The following is an 11,231-nucleotide window of genomic DNA, read 5'->3' as shown; positions in this document are numbered from 1 at the left end:
CCAGTAGATTGGATTAGCCAGCAGCCAAACTATAAATGTTAAATCTATGTTAAAGAAATATTTATACATTCATCATATTCATCCTGACATTCTACGCAAATTTTTTTACTTGCTAAAACAGTAAACCTGAGAAAGGTTTATCTGGCGAGTTTATTTAAAGATATTTAAATTGGTGAATATTTACAGGAAATAGAAAATGTAAATACCGATCTAAAAGTGGATCAGAGATCTAGAGCTGGAAGGGACCTCAAATGCCATCTTGTTCAACCCTTTCATTTTACTAATAAGGAAAATGAGGTCCATGGAAGTGAAATAACCTGTTCAAGGTCACATCAACAACAAATTTTAGAAAAAGATTTTCAAAGCAGATCCTGTGAATCAAGAACCAGTGCTCTTTGCATTGTACCAATTTGTTAAGAATATTAAGCAAAATAAATTTTGGGGAACCACATATACAAAAACCCCTTCTCCAACAATCATCTGTTAATTAATTAGCCTATGTTACCATTGTATTGATGTCTATGTAATAAAGTGACAGTGTATATCAGCTATTGTGTATGGGTTTGACTTAATGTTTTGTTTGTAGTTGCAGACAGAATCCCTTCAATTTGGTTCAATTCAGTAAACATTTATGAAGTGTTTACTATGTGCCAGGCACTATGCTAAGTACTGGGGATACAAAAAGAGGCAAAAGATAGTTCCTGCCAGGGGTGGGAATAGAGTGAATAGGGCACTGGCCCTGGATTCAGGAGGACCTGATTTCAATTCCGGCCTCAGACACTTTAACACTTACTAACCATGTGACCTTGGGCAAGTCACTTAACCCCAATTGCCCCTCCAAAAAGCAAAAAAAAAAAAAAAGATAGTTCCTGCCCTCAAGGAGCTTACATTCGAATGGGGAGACAACATGCAAACAGCTACAAACAGGATAAAATGGAAAACCTCAACAGAGATTATGCTACAGATTTTTGTAGGAGGTAAGATTTTAGCTGGGATTTGAAAAGAAGCCAAGGAAGCCAGGAGGCAGAGATGAAGAGGGAAAGTATTGCAGGCATGGGGGACTGGCAGTGAAAAGTTCTTTCTGTGATCTTGTATGGTTCTGAATCTTGGAATCCTATAATTTCTGAAGAGTCCATATCATAGATGACCCAAAGATCAATGGGGAGAACAATGGTGAATTCAAATGGATTGTAGCATAAAAGCAGCATTAATGATATTTGGGGGCAAATGTGCTGTGGGAAAATAAGGTGGGCCAGTCATGTGATGAGATCAAATAATAACAAACACATAACCTGAATGTATGCATTGGTATCCTTGGAGTGCAAAAAAGGAAGGGAGACCTGTGATACTCTATTAAGAATCCATGGAAGAACATGCAAGAATTAGAGAGGATGAGAAGCCATGGATGGGTAATTATCTGTACAGATAGAGGGATTACCCACATGGATGAAATCACAAATTCTTTTAAATACTGAAAGATCTAAGAAGAGGGATGTCCTTATAATCCATGGCCATAGATGTTTCTAGACAAGTGTTTCAAGTATAAATAATATAGTAGATATATAAGTAATCTAAATGCAAGCAGGTAAGTTCAACTCTTAGGTTAATGAGGCTTGGTGGTACAGGACTCAAGTGGAATATAGTTACTGGATGCTTTATCTTCTTCAAAAGGAAAAAAAGGGGAAATAAGGATGATAGAGTTACAACATATATTAAGAATATCTATACATGTGAGGCAATATAGGAATAAGTGTGATGGAAATATGGTGGAAAACATTTGGCTGTGGATTAATGAAAGGAAAACAGAAGTCATATAATGGAAAATATTATTTGTCACCATTCAAGAAGAGGACATAGAAGAAAAGTTGGGAAAACATATCACAAACTTGTCATATGATAATACAGGCAATTAGGTGGTATAGTGGACAGAGTACAAGACTTGGAGACAGAATGATGAGTTCAAACTGTTGGTTGATAAAGCCTACCTTAAAACACTATGTAAATGTTAGATATTAGCTGTTACTATTACCGTGTTTCCCCGATAATAAGACCTATCCCGAAAATAAGCCCTCTGGTGCTTTTCTGTCCAAAAAATTAATAAGACAGTGTCTTATTATCGGGGAAACACGGTATTTGAGAAGGGAAACTTCAACTATTATGCTAAAACCAGTGCAGCTGAAAAATCTTGACAAGTGTTAAAGAAAATTTAATTCACTAATTATGTTATCAGGAGGTACTGCAAATCAGGACCTGATCTTGACCAATAAGGTAGAGCTAGTTTCTGAAGTGGAAAAGACACAAAAAATTATTCTACTAAGGCAGAAAAAAAGAGTTGTCTAAAAACTCATGTATATGCCTAGGAATTTCAGACCATCATATATGTGATAGAGAGATTTACTGAAGATATAAGTAAGGGCAGGTAACTGAGCATGAGTATAAAAGTATCATGACCCTTTAAGAATAGGGTCAGGAGAACTAAAACACAAAGTCTACCAACAGCAATTATAATAATAATAGTAATAATAAAAATAATAAATAGCTAGTATTGGTATAATGCAATAAGGTATGCAAAGAACATGCAGTGAATTTAGCATGGAAGATGATGATCAAAGAAGAGATGAGACCACTCATAAGGACAATTGATAAGAAAAAAAAAGAATGAATCACTCAGCTTTAGGCATCTATGTGACACAATGGACAATGGAGTTGGACTAAAGAAAGTCTAAGTTGGAACCCTTCTTCAGACACCTACCAGGCTTGTGACCTTGAGCAAGTCACTTAAACTCTTTCAAACTATTTTCTCATGCACAAAATAAAGAAAATTATAGCACCCATCTCACAGAGTTGTAAAAACCTTGTGGGAAAACATTTAAAACATGTAAACCTAACAGTATTTAGAGATGCTATTTACTGCTGTTGTTAATACTTTATTACTACTATTTTTTCACTTATATTTTCTCTACCAAGGAGAATAATTGTTATACTGGGAAGGACAGAATGAAACATTTTTAACAAGGATTTGAAACCTAAGACAGTTGAAAAAAACAGTAAAGAGAGTGCCTAATTTTCCTCAACTAATTCTTCCCCAGGCCTGGAAGAAATATATCCCAGGCTAACAAAATAAGCAATTTCTGAGCTTCTGACAGTGATGGTGGATAACTGGAGAGGTGCCACAGGACTAAAGGACAGATGCTGTCTCCATTGGGAAAAAAAATGGAAATAGGGTGAAATCTGCAAAGTATAGAATTTGATTTCGAATTCTGGCAAAATCTACTGGAGAGATGGTTTGTGAGCATTTAGAAAAGGAAATGTGTATCATTTAGAGTCAGCATAGCTTCATCAAAAATAGATCATGCCAATCTTACTGGATTTACTTTTTAATCAGGTTACCTTGTGGTAAGATTTAGAGATTTGGGCTAGATAATCTTTTCCCAACCTTTCTAAGTGTTTGGTTCCTTTTTAAGGTTAAAAAAAAAAGCACAGACCTCTACATAACAGTAGTTGTATTAATAGTATTTGCTAATGAGAAAAGTTAGAGTGCTTAGCGTATAGATGAATTCCTGAAATTGTAGCCCCCCATGAGGCTACAACCACTGACTGGATTATAGTGAAGAGAATTGATGGAAGTATCAGACCCTCAAAATAGTCATTAATCTCTTAACTCAGAGAGGGGTCGCTTGTGACTACCCCAGGCATAGATTTATGAATGACATTTCATGTCCTAAGTAGGGAATGACATGTTATGTCATAAGTAACATGTTTATCATTTTTAGGGGGGGGCAACTAACCTATTGGATGATAACTTTCATTTCTAAAAAAGGATAGAATGGGGCGGCCAGGTGGCTCAGCGAATAAGAGCACCGGCTCCAGTGTTGGGATGACCTGGGGATCAAATCTGGGCTCAGATACTCAGCACCACACCCAGAAATAACTGGCCGTGTAACCTTGAGCAAGTTACTTAGCCCCTATTGCTTTAAAAAAACAAAAAAAGGATAGAATGGGGAAGATGTGGTTACATGGGAAAAAATACAGGTGGATGGGAGAACCAAGAGAGAGGAAGGGCATAAAAACTAAGAAAAAAAGACTGTTTACAGAAGGGGTAACAAATGGTGCAAAATCCATGCTGAAGTCAAGAAAAACGAAGGTTGAAGAGATGCCATTTGATTTGACAGGAGATTATCAAAGCTCCTGGGTTTTCCCAAGGGCTGCGTGCCTTTGTTCGAGCGCAGCGAGCGTGTTGCGTGCATGCGTATTGTGTGCCTGTTGCATGCGTACCTGCTGAGCTGCCCGGAAGCTGCCAGTCATCTGACTACGGAAGCCGAGAGGCATATTATGGTCCCGCTTGGAGACTGGTCCCCATGCAAGGAAGGTGGCTGGCTCATCTCCACACTGGAAGGGGCCAGGAAAGGGAACTCTGAGCCTTCGGGACAGGAGAGGGCCTAAGCAGCCTGGGGGACCCTTGGAAAGCAGCGAGATGAAAGTGAAAGCCGCGCTTTACAAAACTAGGAGGGCTGCTCTGTGGCCTAGCCGGAACTTGTTAAGAAGCTGGATTGGGGAAAAAACTTATGGAAGGAAAAGTACCTGCAGAAGCAACAGAAACATCCAAGAAATAGGAGAATAATGATGCCAGGGAGGCTTTTCTCACAACTAGAAGACCTTGCTGGATCTGTTGAAACAAAAAACACCAAATCCAGAAAAATAACTTTCTAAATCAACGGAACCTCAGGAAAAAACCCAAAATCCACCACCAGAATGGCAGAAGTGTTTTTGAAAAGGACGAAGATGGTGATGCAGAACTACCAAAGCTGGCAGACAAAACAGGCCAACCCTTTGAACAATACAAAGGTTCCCCTCATCAAAAAGTTCAGTGAAACAAAGGGGAAGGGCAATGGAATGAAAACAAAGAGAAGAAAAAGTGGCATCCTTCACCAGAAAATAGGGGACATCAAGGATGAGAAGAGGAACACAGAAGAATGAGCTCTTCCTTCACCAGCAGAATCAGACATCTGGTTTGATGATGTAGATCCTAATGATATGGAAGGTGCCACTTGTCCAAGAAGTTAAAGAAATAGTGCTTCCTCCCTGCTCCTACCTCCCAGAAACCCCAAACACTGAGTATTGAAGGAAAGATATCTGTCATAGGTGAAAGAAAGGGCATTTGAAGGCATGATCAAACCTGTAGTCACGGACTGCGAGATGCTGGGAAGCAGGGCCAATAAAGAAGCAAGCATTCCTATCTTGTGTTTATTTTGAACCAGTTTAGGAAGTGTGTTTATGACAAGTACATCAAGTCAACAGAGAAAGTAACTGATTATTGAACTTGGCCAGAGGACATTAAACATGGAGAAAAGTACCAGGTTTTTCAAAAGGAGATAGCAGACCTGCTTAAAGGCACGAGGATTCTAGTTGAACATGCCCCGCATAATGACTTTTAGAGTCCACTTCTTGATCATCCTCAAAAAAAAGATCCAAGACACACAGAAATATAAGCATTTCAGATCACACGTAAAGAGTGTAAGACCACCTCTGAAACAACTCGGTGAGAAAATTATTGGTATCAAAAAATAGCTGTCAAGTCACTGTTCAATTCAAGATGCCCAGGCAGCAATGAAGCTCTATAATGGTGAAAAAACATTGGGAAAGAACCATCAAAGACAAACACAAATTATAAAGAGAGAAAATAACCACACCTAACTGGGCTCTCTTTGTCACTATTTCTCTTTTTCGCTGATTGTGTTCCTTGGAGTTGGCACAGAAAAATATTCCCAAAGATGGTAACTTTTTGGAGAAACTTTAAAACTTGTGGCTACAGGGAATGTGTGGTACTAAAGGGGAATTCAACTCTCTCCAGATACACTAGCTCCTGCCCTGGAGCTCAGTTTCTTGTTTTTGTTACTTTCCTGTATTCCAGAAGTCATGGTTAGTGTCTGAAGTGTAATTACAGTGTGGATGAAGGAATCTTTGTGGAGGAGTGGCCTTTGCCTTGGGCACAGAGAGTGAAGATGAGTTCTGGGCTTCAGTAAAGCTGAGTATCCCCCAATAATCCATCAACTGGCAGAATCAAAATTAAGAAATAATGTCATCACATGTAGTGAAGTGATGTGATCACTTTCTGGATCAATAGGTCTGTGCACCTGCAACCACAGAAGGCATACAGTAAGTAAGTGGCTTGTTATTGGGATCACTGCAGTCTTATTCTCCCTCTCTGTTCTCTTAAGTTGTGTGTGAGAAATGGTATCATGGACGAGGGTTGTAGGTGAGTGTGGGGGAGCATCAAGGCTTCCGGTGGACCTAGAGCAACCACAGCCAATTCAGATTCTGTAATTTACTTTGATGAAAAGTGACTGGAGAAGCTAGCAGATTTGAGTAATTCTTACCCTAATCAGTTGTTGCTGTCACAAAGAGAACAGGAGAACATCTCATCTGTGGCCAGCAGACCACAGATGGAGGTTTATACACCTAATACCTTTCCATGAGGCTAATTCAAAAGATGTTACTTAGTTTCTGCCCAAAATTTAAGCTTTCATTTATTCTGAATTGGTGGTTTCTGCAAAGGGTACTTAGTTGTTTTAAACTGAAGTGGGCTTGTAACTTTCTACTGTGGAAATAATTTGATCTCCCAGGATTCCCAAATCACACATAAATTACAATATTTAGATGATGTAAATAATTTAGGAATTTAAGGTTGATTTCATCTAATCAAAGTATCTTTTGGTTTTTCCAGTGATAAACCTTACTGTTAACATAAACATCCTGAAATATAACAAGCATGTCTTAAGAATTGCATTCCCAGAAGTGGTTTAGGGTGTTATTTGTTTTGTTTTTTAAATAAATAATTTATTAATATTATGATATTTGAACTTAAGAAAGCTATGTTTGATCATGCTCCAAGACCAAAGGATCAGCTTGATAGATGTGGTTCAGGAGGCTGCCTCTAGACCTGCCTGAGAGTTTATTATTTTTCTAATAACAGGAGTTAGAAGGAGACAGACTGTGCTAATTAAAGTGTGCTAGGCTAGAGGACTGTTAGTTGTTCCAAATTTTCTGGGTGACAAAGCAAATAGGATTTTTTTTTGTCATGTGTAATTGTACTGGGTATATATTATATGAAGTAAAAGTTTTTACTGAGAGAGAGAGGAAGAGACACAGAGAGAGACAGAGAGAGAGAGAGAGAACATATCTATAACTTGACGAGCAGAGTGATGAGTTAGGAAGCCAGATTGCAAGTGATCGAAAAGTAAGTTAGAGAAGAGAAGAAGGAAGCTAAGATTGCAGCTAGTTTTTTGTAAGAGTTAGATTGTGGATGATAGGAGAGATAAAGAACAGTAGCTTAAGGGGATGGTGTAATTAAATGAAGTTTTTTGAAGCATAGTAGAGAATCTGGGAATGGATTTGGATAGGGAGAGTTTAAAGATTACACAGGACAGGTGATTGTGGGGGCAGTATTCCAGAGGAGATGGATGAATGATTGAATGGATGAATGTAAAAGCAACTATTAATAACTTATTATGTATAAAGCACTGTGTTTAGTGTTGGGGATGCAAAGACAAAAAATGAAGAAAGGACATGCCTTAAAGGAGCTTATATTTGAATTAGGATATACAATACATAAACAAGAGTGGTGGCCAAGGAGAGTTTGAAAAATTACAGGGTTGGAACATGCTTTTCTGGAGCATTGGCAGAATTTATTTATTATAGATCTAAATCTGGGAGAGGTCTTAGTAAAGAAAAAAAGTAAACATGTGGCAAGGCCACCGGTGGGATGTTGACAGGGCGATAAAGTGAAGCATGGCTAGAGCTGCACCTACAAGTATTGAGTGACTGAGGCAACCACCAGCCAGAGCCACAGGCCCCCAGGTCCAGAATTTGGGAGAGAAAAAAAGGGGTTAAGTACTGAATGGAATGATTAGTGGTCTGAGTGGCTAGGTAACTGGCAAGAAGCTGACTGCATAGTGAGGTAAAATAAATGGATAAGCTCATGAATACAAATAGAGAAGATAGTCTTGGCAAGGAGAATGGTCATCTTTTCATCATACTGGAGTTAAAGAGTGAGAGAGCAATCATATGAAGGATGTTTAAGATTTAAAAGGCAAGGGGGATAATTAGCTGATGGCAGAATATCTCTGTTTTTCTCATTAAAGTACAAGGCAAGGTCTGCTGTAGAGAGATAGAGAAAGGATTAGTGGAGGAACTTTGAGGAGGGAAGAATAGTTTAGGAATAACCATTATTGAGATGACAATAGAAAATCAATAACATAGGAGTAAAATGATTGTTCTGTTGTTGAGGCCCAGTTGACATATAAAAAAACCTAAAATTTGTGGTTAGTCCCAAAAGAAAGTGTCATGTTTATTATGGCTGCCACATTTTATGAATGTCATTAACAAAATGTTAAGGATCTGGAAGTGAGTAGTGTTGATGGTTAGGGGACAAAAGGAAGTTATATGAAGACAGGTTGAAGGAGCCAGGAATATTTTATCTGGAGACTGGCCTCAGCAAGGACCTGTAGCTGTCTTCAAGTAGGGTTGTCATCTGGAATAGGAATTAGATTTTTTTTCTGCTTTGTGGCAAAGGACAGTTTAGAATAATGGCTGAAATTTGCGGAGAACCAGATTTAGGATTAATGTGATAAAACTCTTCCTGTCAATTAGAGCGATTCCAGAATGGAATAGACTGCCATTGAAGCCCTTGGAATCTTAATCATTGCATTTCTTTTAGGGGAGGATCAATGACCTCTTATTAGGAATGTTTTTGAGAAAATATCTGATCAGATGAAAGTTGATCTGGAAGATTTATGAGGTCTCTTCCAACTCTGAGATTATATGATTCTAAAATCACCTGATTTTGTAGTGAGAAAGTGAAGAGATTTCAATTCTATCTTAGAATTTTTTTTCTTTTCAAAATTGCTTTAGGAATAATATAAACAGTACCACTGTTTGAGTTAGAAATAGAATAACCAATTAATTTATTTAAAACACGAAACTAATTACAATACATTTTAGAGGAAAAAAAATGTGCTCCCTTTAAATTATTTCAATTTACTATATTTTTTGTAAGGTGGCCCAACTCTAGGAGTTAGGAGTTACAGTAGTTAATGCTTCCTGCTTTAATACCTTGTGTCTGCACTCATAGCTTTTGCAGATATTTATGAAATTTCTTTTATATAAGGTGGCCCAACTCTAGGAGTTAGGAGTTACAATTAGTTAATGCTTCCAGCTTTAGTACCTTGTGTCTGCACTCATAGTTTTTGCAGATGTTTAAGAAATTTCTTTTATATAAAAATTCATCTCATTTAGTGGAAAGAATGCTGAGCTGGGAGACCTGAGATTGGAGTTCTTGTCCTACTTCTTCCCTAACTATATCTATGTTTAGGTATAGATATCTTTTTTTTTTTTTTTTGCTTTTTTGGAGGGGCAGGGTAAGCAATTGGGGTTAAGTGACTTGCCCAAGGTCACATGGCTAGTTTTTTGTGGTAAGTGTCTGAGGTCACATTTGAACTCAGGTCCTTCTAACTCCAGGGCTGGTGCTCTATTCACTGCACCACCTATCATGTTTCCCTGATAATAAGACCTATCCTGAAAATAAGCCCTCCCCTTACTGTGTAAAATTCCTCTAAAATAAGCCCTCCCCCGAAAATAAGCCCTATTGAGATTGCTACTGTAGTGAAGGTGATCCCCTGCACTACATGCTACATTATGGTCCCCTTTGTCTGCACCCCCCCCCCCCCGTGAAACGCACGCCACGCTCCGAGCTGCATCCAATCAGAGCTGCAGCAGTGAGCGCATCATCCTGTTCTTCCCCAGTGATTTGCTTATTGAATAAAGGTACATGTTTTTGTTCACATTTACCTGTTTATTAAAATTGCTGTCAATGTTCATCAAAATAAGCCCTCCCCTGAAAATAAGCCCTCTGGTGTTTTTCTGTCCAAAAACAATAATAAGACAGTGTCTTATTATCGGGGAAACATGGTAGCTGCCCCAGGTATAGAAATCTTTAGGCAATTGATTTCTTTTCTCTGGTATCGGTTTTGCTATTGTTGTTCAGTCATTTCAGTCATGTCTGACTCTTTGTGACCCTGTTTGGGATTTTCTTCGCACAGATACTGAGTTGGTTTTCCATGTCCTTCTCCATCTTGTTCTACAGATGAGGAACTAAGGCAAACAGTGTCAAGTGACTTGCCCAGAGTCATACATCTGATAAGTGTCTGAGGCCAGGTTTTTAACTCACAAAGATGAATCCTCCTGACTTCAGGTCCAATACTCTATCCATTGTGCCACCTAAATCCTTTAAACTTCAGGACTGGGAAGTACTTTCACATCCAAACTTCTGACTTCTGGTAAATCCCCCAAATTTATTTGCAGACAATTTTTTAGTTATTTTTTATCAGGAAGAGACCTTACAGATTAAATAATCCTGCCTCATAATTAAAAAAAAATGGGGAAACTGATCAAGAGAAAAGAAGTAACTTGACAAGTCATTTTCAAGGCATTCTAATCCATTTCATTACAATTCAACAAGCATTTATTAAGCTCCATGTGCAAGTCACTATGTTTTGGGTAAAGTCTTCAGTTTAGTGTTTAAATTAAATACATCAGTTTATTCATCTGTAACAAGAGGCACTAGAATTAGATAAAGTCTAAGGCCCCTTTAATTCCAAAACTCCATGTACCTGCTAGATGCTGTTTTTTTTTTAATTAAAGGTTCCTTATTTTTCCTTCTTTTTTAACTTTTTTAAAAGTTATGAATACCTTAGTGTCCAAAAGTAAAGTGGATTCTAAGAATCCAAGAAATACAAGTACTGTACTGGGTTTTTGAGCCTGAAACTTTAATTTCCTGCAGAATATTGGGTTTATCTTCAGCTCTTGTAATCCTGATTTTTTTCTCCCTTGCTCATGTGCTTTATATTCACTTTTTGAAGTCATTTAAAAATAAATTCAGATTGACTTTCATTTGGGGAAAATAAAAGTGGAAAGTGTTTTTCCTCTCTGTGTGGATGACTAGGTTGGTCTCTTTTGAATAAATTTCACTGAGGTGTCTTTGAGTCCATTTCTGTACTAAATGGAATTGGTACGGTCTCATCTGTAAATAGGAACATTTGGAGGGACTCATTTGTAATGGGGAATACTTTTTCCTATTTGGACTTTGCATAGGAGCTCCTCTGTGACTGGTTACAGACACCTTAGCTCAGCATTTTTTTTAGATGTCTTTAGTAATGTTGCTTCTTAGTTGGTTA

The 11,231-nt window shown here is 38.0% G+C and overlaps 1 pseudogene; it reads left to right on the top strand.

The window, feature by feature from the left end:
* The first annotated feature begins 907 nt into the window (after window positions 1-907).
* LOC138169885 (RNA exonuclease 4-like) lies at window positions 908-5,731 on the top strand (annotated as a pseudogene).
* Window positions 5,732-11,231: the final 5,500 nt, after the last annotated feature.

The sequence above is a fragment of the Petaurus breviceps genome, unplaced genomic scaffold (assembly GCF_028583685.1).
Source record: "Petaurus breviceps papuanus isolate PSGF00001 unplaced genomic scaffold, PetGlider_PUasm1.0 38, whole genome shotgun sequence".
NCBI classification, from domain to species: Eukaryota; Metazoa; Chordata; class Mammalia; order Diprotodontia; family Petauridae; genus Petaurus; species Petaurus breviceps.
Note: the sequence above shows the minus strand (reverse complement) of the source record. Positions and strands in the feature narration are given on the sequence as shown.